The 14,386-nt window shown below is 46.2% G+C and overlaps 1 protein-coding gene across 7 annotated transcripts in view; it reads right to left on the bottom strand.

Moving 5' to 3' along the window:
- Nucleotides 1–14,386, bottom strand: part of DAB2IP (DAB2 interacting protein) — a 499,976-nt gene that overhangs the window by 292,188 nt on the left and 193,402 nt on the right. The gene's annotated exons all lie outside the window — the stretch shown is intronic.

Here is a 14,386-nt window from a genome sequence, read left to right as displayed (position 1 = left end):
GCGATTTTCCGGGGTTGGACGACTTTCTATAACTTTATGTAGCCCCATAAATGCCAGTGGCTATTTTAGGTATTAGCTGCGGAGACCAAACTCCAGACCGCCACAGTAAAATATAACCTTTGTGACCACGGCGGACTCAGAGATATCTGCTGCTGTCCCCCCTTGGTAGATCGGGGGAATCTTAATATTTGACGCAGATATTACCGACTGTTCCAGAATGTCTGGGAGTCTTCCAAATATCAGCCTCCCTCCCTTTATCCCGGGAAAGTAGTCAAGCCTCCTGGGAACGTGCCCACTTCCACTATGACAACAAGATGCATCGGTATGCTGACAGTCCCTAATGCTCAGTGGCACAGAATGCAACGTGATGTAGCAAAGGGCAATTGCACAATAATAATGCAATTTGCGGCACCACACCCTGTCCACTTCCTCTGTCCGCCACACTGCATGGGGAAAAATCCAATCACACATCAGCACCTCACCATTGAATGATTTTAATACTGGCCAAAACTCATTGCAGGCGCCGCGTAGCCCTGGACTTAGGCCCTTATTTTGATTGAGTCGGACGGCTGCGTGTGCGGTCGGACGGCCGATGTTCGCACATGTGCAGAGGCATATCTGCGCATGTGCGAACGCCTCGCACGTCCGAACACAGCGTGAGGTCCGTGCAGATAACGATCGTACGGAACCATCCGAGCAGTTTGGGCACATTACCATATGCGTACGCCCCGCATTTCATGGGCGTTGCCATGAAACCGCTGGGCGTACGTATGGTAACGTGTGTGTGTGGGGGGGGGGGGGGGGGGCGGACAGCTGACATAGCCGGACGCCAGCTGCCCGCCCATATCCCTGCTTTCATACGGAAAAATGTCCGAGTGGTCTGGAGCACTCGATGGTCGGTGACCATCGGAGGATGTGGGAGGTTCCCACAGATGGAGGAGGTGTTCACATGAAACATCCACTCGCGGTCCGTTGCTCGGCGTATTACCGCATTCGGACGGTGTGAGCAATCCGTACGGTAGGCGGGGCTAAGAACACTCGGTTCCTGTCCGAAATAACAATCCGTCCGAATCAACTAGAATAAGGGCCTTAGTGCGATGGAAAAAGGCATATCTGGGCTGGTGCTGATGTCATAAACACTCTCCTAAAATGTACTGGTACGCCTAGTGTTTTCCCGGACACTCCCATAAAACAGACGGTTTCCACCCCCAGACGCCTGCTTGCGATCAACGGCGAATGTTTAGAAAACAGTTGCAGGACTTCATCACAGGATGGTACTGTGAACCGTATGCTTGCGCAGTGTATCGATAATCAAATTCGATAATACAAACTGTCCCTGTTATAGCCTTGTTCAAGCAGCATCGTGCGGGATATAAAGGTTTCATAGTACTGAGCTCAGGGAGATTCACAAATCACAGAAGATAATTTATAAGCACTAGAAACATGTTTATTGGGCTTTGTGCAACAGATGTTCGTTAAGGTAAAAGGCCCAATCAGCAGAATTCTTCCCTCGTGCCGCAGATCCGGAGATGTTGGGAAGTCATTGATTTGTCACCTCGGTGTGCCGGAACAGCAGATGGGGAAAGGGATAAAAATAAGCCGCCGCTGAAACCGACTGAAGGAGAGAGACAGCGATGACTTAATGGTTAAAAATGATTTGCTCAGACTCGGCACTATGTAAATCAGCAGCTCACCGGCTGGGAACTGGCTAAGGCGCTTTAATTATGGAGCAGAGAAACAGACATTAAGGCGCCACTGTATGAAATATTGAGGCCTGAGACAGATGGGAGAATCTCAGGAGATGGTGATGAGCCCAGTGCTGTACCGAGGAAACCAGTCACAAGAAGACCCAGACATCACCCCCAACCCAATGGTTATCTAGACACGTCACCTAACAGAGGGTCATATTTATTAAGCTTGGTCAAGTGGAAGGTGATAACGCATCGGCCAATCAGCTCTTAACGGTCATTTAATGGTCATGTTACAGGCTGGGTTTGAAAAATGACAGTTATGAACTGATTGGCTTCTGCGTTATCACCTTCTGCGTCATCACTTCATCAGACTGTACCTAACACCTGCATCTGTATATTAGAGCTGGCCATCTCTATAAGATACACAAGCCCAAAGGGCACGTACTGTATTTGGGTCATGCCAGTTTGGGTCCATTTTGCACATTTATTTTCAATGATGTAGAAAATAGACCAAAAACCTGAATTCTTATACAGCATCCAATACATGCAAGTACCGCATGCACCTATTTACCGACATCACTTAGTTATTGTAGTTCCACCCAGAAATGAAGGAATCTGCCTCACCTTGCCTAACCAGCATCCACAGAAGGACTATTTTGGGATTACAGACCCACCCAACACCCTTTGGAAAACCATCATCCACCATCTGCCCCCATTTGCCCCCCCCCCCCCCCCATCACCCACCTTTCCACCTCTCCAATTGGATTACAAACCCTGCAACTACAGTAGAGGTCGAGGACAACACCCCGCTCAATCCATCAAGCGGCAGGAGTTGGTGATTCGTGCCATCTTGGGCCACTCCTAAGAATAACATCTTGTCCTCCCTCCATATTGCACGTTTGAGGATACCATCACAGCTCCAATTGGACGTTGGTCACTTTCCCCATTGCCAGGTGTGGGACATCAGTTTACACTCAATTTGGACGTTTGGGACTTCCAGGGTCGAACCCATCCATATGGTTATGGTCTGGTGAGAAGTTGTTTTTATTCTTCCAACATTATTGTTTTTATAGCCTGTTTACTTTCTGGCTTCATCATTTTAGAAGTGTTAATAAATTGTGATAGATCTAACCAATCTCCACCTCATTTTTATGCATAAATTTTGCACATAATACCATCTAATTAGCGCATCCCAAACCTGTTTTCCTTTTCCACCCAGAAATGAGCAGCACAAAGGACGTTCCTTAGCTGAGATAGGCGTGGTACATGCATTATAGGATGATGTGGGCTGCAGTTCCCTCCGCCCCATTGTGGATCTGGTCCTGGACACAGGGCCGGATTAACAATGGGCCTGATGGAGCTACAGCTCCAGGCCCATTCTCCAAATAGGCCCATTTTGTAGCTGAGGGCCAGAGCTTTCCAATGAGCTCAGCCCCGTGTCGCTAGCCCCCCGGGAACCGGAGATACCGACAGGCAAACCTGGAACGTTTTCCCCATAGGACAACATGGGACCCGCTAATTCCGACCTCCACCCGGTTCCAACGGCTGCCAGTTCCCCCTCCGGCATCACAGAAGCTCGAGGTTGATCTCAGTCGAACCCAAATCGCTGAAAAAAAAATTTCATGTCTGAAATGTAATTTCATGGCTGTTCATGTTGTTTGACAGATTTCTCTGGAACCAAATGGCCCAGTTTCACGGGACCAAAATCATTTGAAGCCTACATGTAAATTGGTCAGTTGGTTCTGAAGATGTAGCTGGTTGTTTAAAGGGGGTGGGGGGTTGTTTTATCTCCCCCTCACACCAGAAAATGCAGGGACTAGGCTGGTGTAAAACGGGCCAGTCCGGGAATGTCCCTGCATGATCTTGGGGCCATATTCCCGGGTAAATCCCTGCATTTTCTGGTGTGAAAGGGGTATTATTTCAAATAGCCGGGGCATGCAGTGCTCTGAATACAGCCGGGCAGCCCCCTGCTCTCTGCCCGGCTGTCAATGGCTGTCATTTCTGCCCGGCGGCAGCTATCCCCCAGTTACCGCAAGCATGTATTCCCCCTTGGCAATGAGCATGTAATCCCACATGACAATAAGCATGGAACCCCTGGCAATGAACATGTTGGTAAGCAACACTTATGTAGCATAATTTTTCATAGGCATTATAGTGTTTGGCATAATACGTAATGGAGAATATGGTGTGTGGCCATGTAATGGACATTATGGTGTAAATTTTTAATGCCCCTATTTATGAAGCATATTTTGCATTATTGCTGAATCTGTTTGGTATAATAATGTGTATTTTGGCTCAATCCATGTGGCATAACGTGAATTTTGACTCAATCCGTGTGCCATTGTGTGAATTTTGGCACAGTCGGTGTGAATTTTGGCTCATTCCATGTGGCACAATGTGTAAGAAGCAAGTACTGTATAATGGGGTTACTGCATGATTTGTATAAGGGGTACAGTATATGGTGCGGTAGATTTAGATGCTAAAAGATTTAGGTGGTAAAAGGTACTGAAATGTTGTCTACCAAGTTTCGGCTTTCAGTATTTTTTTTATGACTGGAATGCCGCCTCACCCCACAAGTATCTTAGGACATCGGTATCCTGCGGGTGCACCTTTGGAGGGCACCCGCCAATATATCTCCCTGCATTTTTCTTATTCCAGCCCCCTGCCTTTTCCAGGCATATATAATTAGTTGAAAGTATTTACACAAATACAGACACACCCATGAGCAGACCACCCAACCAGAACACTGGTCACGCCCCCACATTATTAGGTGCTGGCCACAACCCCTGTTATTGCCCATAATAGGCCCTTGATAATTTCAGCTCCAGGCCCATTTAGACCTTAATCTGGCTCTGCCTGGACAGATGTGCCTCATGTCCAGGGGATCAGGCTGTAGGTGTGTCCCAGAGTGCCGAATAAGCCCACCAAACAGTTACTGTAATACGTTATTTATATAGCGCATACATATAATGAGGCGACTCAGCAATACTGTGCCACCATGCTGAGAGCCAGAGATAAAGAGAGAGACCCCTTTTCCAACCCCTATATCAGACCTTTGTGATGTAGGACGACAATAGATCATCACTGGGCCCATTGTAGTCGCACACACAGTGTCTGTAGTTGTGGATGCCTGATATGGTACTTCATGATAATGTGGGAAGCGGCAGGACTAATGCGGAGGTTGGTGCTTCTGTAAGCGGACTCCAGTCACACCAGAGGCGGAACTACCATTGGTGCAACAGGTTTATTGCACCAGGGCCCCCTGAGGACCAAGGGGCCAACTACTGTGTGTTATATTGTGAACCTGGGTTGGAGTGGAGTAGGGGGTCCCAAATTATATTTTTGCACCTAGGCCAACCAATCAAAGATCAGCACTTCGTTTCACCCACGGGTTTCACACCGGCCGCCGTAAGGGACGCCATTATTATTGGAGCGTATACCAGCCCCGTGCCCTCATCAGACACAGGCTACCATTCCCAGATTAGCACAGAGCTGTTGATGCATGCCCAATACACCATGACAAGACAGGACGGTTCTGTGCTCTCGTTGTTGACCCAAAAAAGCTGATGGTTCACATTGTCCTCTGTCCAAAGGCACTTTAAGAGAGAAAGGGGCCCGTGTGCATGCTCTGATTGGGGCCCCTGCCCTCCCTCAGTATAGTATACTCTGGCATTGCACCAGAGACTACGGCACCTGTGCAAGGGCTTCGGCAGCATGGCATTTATATTGCGTTCCTGGGGACATCTCTGTTGTGAATCTCTGTAAAATTGCCAAGGTGGCCATTTTCCCAGTGATATTTGCATGTGCTGACTTGACAGTCTTATATGTCAGTCAGGATTGCAGCAACGTCCACAGCGACTCATGTCTTGCCCCGCCCCCTGTAGGTGTGGTCTCCATCTCTCAGCAGAGAAGGGCGTGGGATGCGAGGATTGATGGCAGGAACCTTTCGATGGATCTACACAACATTGGCATCACACCATTAATGGTTCTTGTTATGTTTTCCAATAGATAGCATTCATTGATAGAAAACAATCGGATGCCCATCAATACACCAGGCACAAAATGGCCGCCCCTTCTGTAGGCTGCTAACAAGTGAACTTGCAATATCAAGGATTTGTTTCAAAGTCTGAAACCGGTGTATGTTTGGCAGATTTATTAGCAATAGCTGTAGCAGTACAGAGCACAGCAGATATCTTCCTAAATAATAATTCCATACAATGGGCCAGATTCCGTAAACCAAAAAATTCCAATAACGGAGTCTGCAACAAACCATGTTGCCATGCAACGGGGGCAAATACATTCTTATTGTTTCTGTGCAGGGTAAATACTGGCTGTTTTTGCATGTAGCCTACAGAGGTTAGACCACCGGAAAATCGGCTGGAAAGTATTTAAATGAAAAGTAAGTCCTGGCTTACGTTTCATTACGAGTAGAGGAAAGATCATTTGATGGTGAGGAACCATCGAATGCATTTTCGTATCTGCGGCCGCATGCAAGTGGGTTTGCAGGCGTACACTTCCGCTCACAGCATAGCACAGGGATTCAGGTGGCGGGGTGGGCCTGTGTTTGGCGGGGCAGCCCTAAACCCCGTTACATCTGCCCCACCTGCAGTGCAGCATGGTTTTACCCACAGCTAAATAGGGCCCAATGCCCATACTTAGCATATATACATCAGAAAAACAGAGTTCTGCACATTTTATATATATATATATATATAAAAATATATATATATATATATATATATATTGAGAGAGAGAGAGAGAGAGAGAGAGAGAGAGAGAGAGAGCTTTCTGACTGAAAATCACCATGGAAACCAGTCCCCCCCCCCCCCCCTCCCTCCAATATATATAAAGCGCACAGTCTATAGGATATAGACGCTCTGTTCTCCTCGCGGCATATTCAGACTTGTAAGTTCTAGTAAATAATGTAATATAGTCCCAGGGGTGCAGGATGAAAGTGCAGATCATGGGCAAACGTTATCCCGGCACATCTGACACCGATATTTATTCTTACATAATATTCCGCTCTTACTTGTACTAAAAAATTAATGTTCTTTTATTATGTGTAACAACAAAGTTCAGTGCCTAACTCTCATTTTTAAACAGCATGTTGCATGACAGTTAGGGGTGGATTGGCTGCTACTTTATCTCTGTCCATTTTTATCTCCACCCGAGGCTTATTAAATAGGCCCCTTAGCAGAGGTACAGCGAGGGTGGCTCCGGTACAGCTGAAGCTCCAGGAGCTGTGGAGGAGAGAGGACGCGCCATCCAAAAATGGGCCCCGCCTTGGAGTAGACAGACACACAGAGGTCCTGCCACAGTGTCTGTCAGAGCAGTGCAGTGCGCCCAGCGCTACCCAGAAGTGCTGGTGTGCTGTTAGTAGGCAATCCCCGGGCAACGAGCATATTAACCTTCCCTCCATGGCAACAGGCATGTAAGTCCACATGGCAATGAGCATATAACTCCCCCTATGGCAACAAGCATCCAACTCCCCTGGCAATGAGCATGTAACCCCTGGCAACAAGCATGTTGGGAAAAATACTTCTGTAATTAATGTATGGAATAGAAGCCTTACTGTGTGACATCATTTACAAGGGTTATTTCTGTGTGTGTCATCGGCATAACTGTATGTGGCATAACATGTAATAGATATTACGGTGTGCGGCATAATATGTAATGGGCATTTCAGTTTGTGTGGCATAATGTGTAATGGACAATACAGTTTGTGTGGCATAATGTGCAGTGGCCATTACGGTTTGTGTGTCATATTGTGTAGGGGGCAATAGGTGCGTAGCATAATGTGGTATGTTGCATAATGTAAAAGGGGCATTAATAGAAGGAGGAAAAATGACTGTGTGTATGTGGGGGGGGGGGGGTGTGCGGAAACATGCCCTTGCTAAAGGCACCATGTCACCTCGCTACACCTCTACCTCTTAGTTACTGTGCCAAAGACCAGCTAAAGACACAACATTGGATCGCCATTCAAAATCGATAGTACTTGTCACTGTTAGATTTAGGGCTCTGAAGGCCCCCATACACTGGGCAATTCAGCTGCAATTTGGGCTCTTTTCCTGTGACTGTGGCGATCAATCGTAGACAAAGAGCCCAAATTGAGTCGCCCGGCAGGAGAAGCAATCTGCAAGATTGCTTCTGGCTCCGGACAGGCTCTGCGGAGATTGCATGTGAGCTTCTGGGCAGCTCAAGGGAACTCTGCGTGCGACTTCTCCGATGGGATGAAGTCCCCGCAGTGTATGGGGGCCTTAACACTGGTAACATGCTGATGACTGTGTCTGAATGATGACCCAAAATACCACAAATGTGGGGGTAAGAAGTTTCCATATGATGGAATCTGTGTGATTTTGGGGAGTTCGCCAATAAATTGAAACCGGTAATCAGATATAAGGCTGGTGTACATTATAACAGATTGGCACGCACGTCCCAGTGTCTATCGCCGGCGCACACCAGAGAGGAGTCAAAGATAAAGCCGGCTCCAACTGTACACCTAACACTGCCCTCGCTCAAACAATTATTACATATGGCACTTATACATACAAGCTATTGCCTGTCAATCTATTTTATGTCCACCTTTTGACCCCATTGACCTTTTGGGGCAGACCTATTGACTATCGAACTAGACACTGTAGATTTATCAACTGGAACCAGATAAAGATTAATAAGAAGCACAAAAAGAATAAATCGGTCAATCTAAAAATAAAAAAACAGTAATAGGAGAAGGAAAATAATGTATCACCTCCAATTACAGATCCCGATTCCTGATATAGACGCGCTTAATTTATGTACATTCGATATTTTTGCCGCCAACCTTTCAGCTCACACGTGCAAATGATATAATTACTACTTGCTGGAGGGCTCAGGCTTACATTCGAAGCCATCGGTTCTATTCTCCCTCTATGAGTGTCTTGGACCCCCCCCCCACGAGTGAGACTAGCCCGTCAGTCAGAATCTCGTCTGTTGGGCTGTCATCCAGGACCCCACAGCCACAGGTCACGATATGCTGCGGTCACATGGGCCCTTATTCTGGTTCACTCGCAAAGGCAAATTCCATCTCAAATGGACAATACCATGTGCGCTACAGGTGGGGCAGATGTAGCTTGTGCAGAGAGAATTAGATTTGGGTGGGGTTTTAAAGTGAGGTCTATAATGCAGTGTAAAAATAAAGCAGTCAGTATTTTCCCAGCACAGAAACAAAATAACTCACCCAAATCTAACTCTATGCACACGTCATACAGCGATGTACTGGGCTGCTATTGCTGGTGGTGGGATTATATTTTCAGTGGAACAGACAGCCGAAATCTCTCAGTTCCAGTGCACATCCTCCATTAGCCGGCTCACATATACACACATGATTAATAACGGTGATAGCCGCAATGCCGGTAACAGAGGCTTACTGACAAATAGGCTGCTATTACTGGTATACATTCAGCAATCTGTATGTAAATGTCTGTGGTCTGGAGGACCAACGATTAGCTATTAGAGTGATGTGCAATATCTGTAACGGGGAGAGCGGCAACGGTCAGCAAGGGCCAGCAGTCAGAGGATGGGGCGACGTGACATCCTGCAGTGGGTCCTGGCGATGGTGCAGGCTGTGTGATTAAATGTGGAGTGGATATTCCCACTGGCGATTAACTCCGCGGGATAAAGGTCAATGCTTCGCGCTTACGAAATCCCTGCAAAGACGGAGACTGCAATCTCATTATAGAAATTATTTTCCCCTTTACTCTGACATCGATTCATGGGAGCAACAGCGGTGGCACTGATAAAGCTATTGATCAATGTATGATATGATCTGCAAGACACGCTTCTAGTCTCTGCTCTTTGTACACAATGAATGAGACCGAATGGGGACTTTTTTTTCATGTGATGCTTTCAAACTGTGGCGGAGTGATACACTACTGAGGACGCACAGCACATTGGCACAGTCACTCAGCGTGGCGGTGAGGTCACACGGCACATGGGCACAGTCACACAGTACAGCGGTGAGGTCACACAGCACATGGGCACAGTCACTCAGTACAGATACATGTGTAGCCTTTCCTATATTGTGCTTGTCTGTAAGTTTATATTTCATTGGAGTCCCCGCCCCCTGCTGGCCAACTTAAACAAGGGGTATCTATCAGAGCTATTCAATTGGTGCTCCAATCAGAAGCCCATAGGGCCTTATTCTAGTTACTTGTGAAGAGAGAATTATATTTGAGTCAGGCTTTATTTCAAAGTGAGATCTATATTGCAGTGTAAAAATAAAGCAGTCAGTATTTTCCCTGCACAGAAACTAAATACCTCACCCAAATCTAACTCTCTCTGCACATGTTACAGCTACCCCCCTGCAGTGCACATGGTTTTGTCCATCTTAAAATGAATTTGTCAGAAAGAGTGAACTAGAATAAGGCCCATCGTTTGGTTACCCTGAACCAGACTTTTAATCACCCAAATGCAAATTTAGAAGAGTCTAACCATACAACATGATAATGAGTGTCTGAACATAGAAACAATTGAATTAGGGTTACTACCTCATCCCTTTAATTCCGGACACATATTAATTACACAGGTTCTGTGGCTGTTTGACTTCAAAACTCCATTTCAACTGATTATTTTTTTTTTTTAAACAGCCACAGAACCTGTGTAATTAATATGTGTCCGGAATTAAAGGGGTGAGGTGTTAACCCTAAATTGAATAGCTATGTTACAACAATTGAATTGCCCCTGTTTTCTTAGAATGCTCTTTGGTTGTGATTTTCACAGCTTTCCTTCCCATTCACAGAAGCAAAGTGAAAGCCAATTGTTAGGGGAACATCTTTCATCTGTGTAAACTTGGAGCTTCTGCAGCAGGGGAGCAGCATTTTCCCAATTTTATTTGCTTTTAAAAACTCTGCAGACAAATAATAAATTCCGAGTTTGAAATTGTACTCGCCATGTCATTTGCAATTGTATTGTAATTGTACTCGCCGTGTCTCATTTGCAACACTGACTAATCTGATTAGTCCTGCACACCACTCACTGTACAGGTTGAGTATCCCGTATCCAAAATGCTCGGGACCAGGAGAATTTTGGATAACAGATTATTCCGTATTTTGGAATATTTTAATATTTAAATTATTTATTTTGAGGTATCTTGCATTTATGCTGTATAAACACATCAACCACATGAAATGCACACAAATATATTGTATTTGTTCAAAAAACAAGGTTTCAAAACATGAAACAAAATTTGTGTACTATTTCAGATATTGAATTTGAATGCCAAGAAATCATTTTCTTGTACATATATAGTGCCAGTTACATATCATGTCCTCAGTAGTGCCAGTTACATATCATGTCCTCAGTAGTGCCAGTTACATATCATGTCCTCAGTAGTGCCAGTTACATATCATGTCCTCAGTAGTGCCAGTTACATATCATGTCCTCAGTAGTGCCAGTTACATATCATGTCCTCAGTAGTGCCAGTTAAATTTCATGTCCTCAGTAGTGCCAGTTACATATCATGTCCTCAGTAGTGCCAGTTACATATCATGTCCTCAGTAGTGCCAGTTACATATCATGTCCTCAGTAGTGCCAGTTACATATCATGTCCTCAGTAGTGCCAGTTACATATCATGTCCTCAGTAGTGCCAGTTACATATCATGTCCTCAGTAGTGCCAGTTACATATCATGTCCTCAGTAGTGCCAGTTACATATCATGTCCTCAGTAGTGCCAGTTACATTTCATGCCCTCAGTAGTGCCAGTTACATATCATGTCCTCAGTAGTGCCAGTTACATATCATGTCCTCAGTAGTGCCAGTTACATATCATGTCCTCAGTAGTGCCAGTTACATATCATGTCCTCAGTAGTGCCAGTTACATATCATGTCCTCAGTAGTGCCAGTTACATATCATGTCCTCAGTAGTGCCAGTTAAATTTCATGTCCTCAGTAGTGCCAGTTACATATCATGTCCTCAGTAGTGCCAGTTACATATCATGTCCTCAGTAGTGCCAGTTACATATCATGTCCTCAGTAGTGCGAGTTACATATCATGTCCTCAGTAGTGCCAGTTACATATCATGTCCTCAGTAGTGCCAGTTACATTTCATGTCCTCAGTAGTGCCAGTTACATATCATGTCCTCAGTAGTGCCAGTTACATATCATGTCCTCAGTAGTGCCAGTTACATATCATGTCCTCAGTAGTGCCAGTTACATATCATGTCCTCAGTAGTGCCAGTTACAAAATGTCCCCAGTGAGTTTTTAGCAAAGAAATTTTTTTTTTTTCACTTTCTGGAATGTCTGGTTTTCGGAATAATTCGGATAACGGATATTCGGATACGGGATACTCAACCTGTATTAGCAAGCACGTCTATGGCTTAGAACGCAAAACCGGATACAGGTCACAGAACAGAGAAGTGGTAACATGCAGATACAGAACCAGGAAAGATACTGAGAATAAAGGGGGTTATTGTGGTTGATTCGCAAGGCTGCAAATTCGCAGCCCTGGGAGTCCACCAAACCCCACCCGGCGAATGTCCAGCCAACCGCCCCCTCCCCCTCGCAGCGTGGGTTCGCCCACATAGGCTGCGAATGGATGTTTAGCATTCATATGCCGCGGGTAACCGCCCACATCTTTCGATGGTTGCCGACCTTCAAAAGATGTGGAAGGAACACTCATATAAAAAAGTGGACTTTTAAGGAAGTCACTTCTATATGCGTGCATGCTGGGACGGATATGGGTGGGCAGCTGACACCCGGTGATGTCAGCTACCTGCCCCCCGCACTCACGGCGGTCCCATATGGTAATTGGGCTGCCGGGTGCCCACCGCCATTCTCTGCCCCCCCACACTCTGTGTACGGAACGAACGCACCGAAAGTTCGCCATGGGTGCATGCATCCTACATCTGCACACGGCCCTGCAGACGGCCCTCCGTGCGAATGCAGGGAGGACCGAATGAACATGAATAAGGCCGCAAGTGAGAAGAGCTACTGGGCAGTTGCACGCACACACACACACACACAAACCAAGCAGCAGAGAAAAATCCATTTAAAAAAAAGGCAATATTAAATATTGATGAAATGAAAAATGTAATTAACAAATAAAAATAGATTTCTCACATAAAAGCGCTTGTGCCACTGAAGCGCTTCTTAGTGCATCGGGCCGCGTCCGCAGGAAGTGTTTGCATTCATTGTTTCATTATATTTGGGATTATTCAGGTGGAGCTAGAAAGAACATCAACGACGTGACTGTCAGGGATCCGGTCACTAGGTCTACAAGCGTTAGGTCGCCACCACTAGGTCGTCATGACTAAAGGCCAACATGGGTTAGGTTGAAAGGGTCATTAGGCCGACACAAGCATTAGGTAGACATGGCGAAGGTCTACAGTCCAGAGGTCAACATCGGTTTTTTTTAAGTCTTTTTTTTGCGCCAACATGTGCCGACAGGCGGTATTTTATGCCCAACCATCCAATAGGGCTTGACAGAAAAATAAAATGGTGAATGGCGAGCCATGTGAGGGGACGCGGTGCTACGTCTCAGTGTCCATGTTGACAGTCGGGCAAGGAAAGTGAAAAACCCCATGTCAACCTAATGATTGTGTCGACTTAATGATCCTGTCAATCTAACCCATGTCGACCTTGTGGTGTCGACCTAGTTGGTTTCAATCCAATGATCCACACCCGACTGTAAGGGGGCAACACAAGAGAATGGCCTTAGTCGCATATTTGGGGGGTCAGTTGTGCGGATTAGGATGGGATGCTGAAAACTAAATAAGGGGATGGGCACACGCCTTCGTCCTGTGCGATGCCCGCACGCAGAGTGGATGCAGGTGCCCTGCTATGCCATGTGTGATGCCCAGGAGTGCAAAAGGGATGAAACATTCCTGGGCCCTGCATGATGCCCACACACAGAGTGGGTGCAGTGCCCTCCTTCGCCCTGTGTGATGCCCACATGCACATAGCCAATGCTGCACACTCCTGTGCCCTGTGTGATGCCCAGGTGTGCAGAGGGGATGGGCACGCTCCTAGGCCCTATAGTCACCCTGGGCCCAGGCCTCTTAGCTGATATCGGCCGGCATGTTGGCATGATGGCATTGGGACAGTCACCCATAATAGAATCTGCAACAAATCAGTGAAAAGTTCTGTTACTTAAAACCCCAGCTTAGGGGCTCGCATCGGGTGATGGGAGGGTGGTAGCGACGGACACAGGATCTGGGTGGTCCCCATGGGAATGCAGACAATTTAGGACCACCGATTACTCAGACACTGTAACAACACTCCATCTAGAAGACGAGGCTGTTCCCTGGATGCGGTCTTTGCTATATATCCAGATAAGGGGAAGCGGAAATGTTTTGCCATTGAATCTCATGTATCCTGCCAGCTCTCAGCATTGGACGTCTTAATTTAATACGGTTTCATTTCATCTTCTCAATAATAACCGATAAAACAGAGAAACTTTTTTTTTTTGTAAAAAAAATTTCTTCTTGCATTCATTAAGCTGTCACTAAAATATTTACGATGTTTATCTAAATTTGGTGCAGAAAAGAGGAGAGAGAAGAACGGAGGAGAAGAGACAGTATTTTCTCCCAGCGTATCACTCCTACATTATCCCTAAGGGCGATGCCGCGGCTCGTGGTACATCCAGGAAGACGATACTGTAGTGGAAGACATTAATTCTATTAGCTCAGATCCCGGTAGGAGGTCTTACAGTGTGTTAT

Source organism: Crinia signifera, chromosome 9, assembly GCF_055691185.1.
Source record: "Crinia signifera chromosome 9, ASM5569118v1, whole genome shotgun sequence".
Lineage (NCBI taxonomy): Eukaryota > Metazoa > Chordata > Amphibia > Anura > Myobatrachidae > Crinia > Crinia signifera.
Note: the sequence above shows the minus strand (reverse complement) of the source record. Positions and strands in the feature narration are given on the sequence as shown.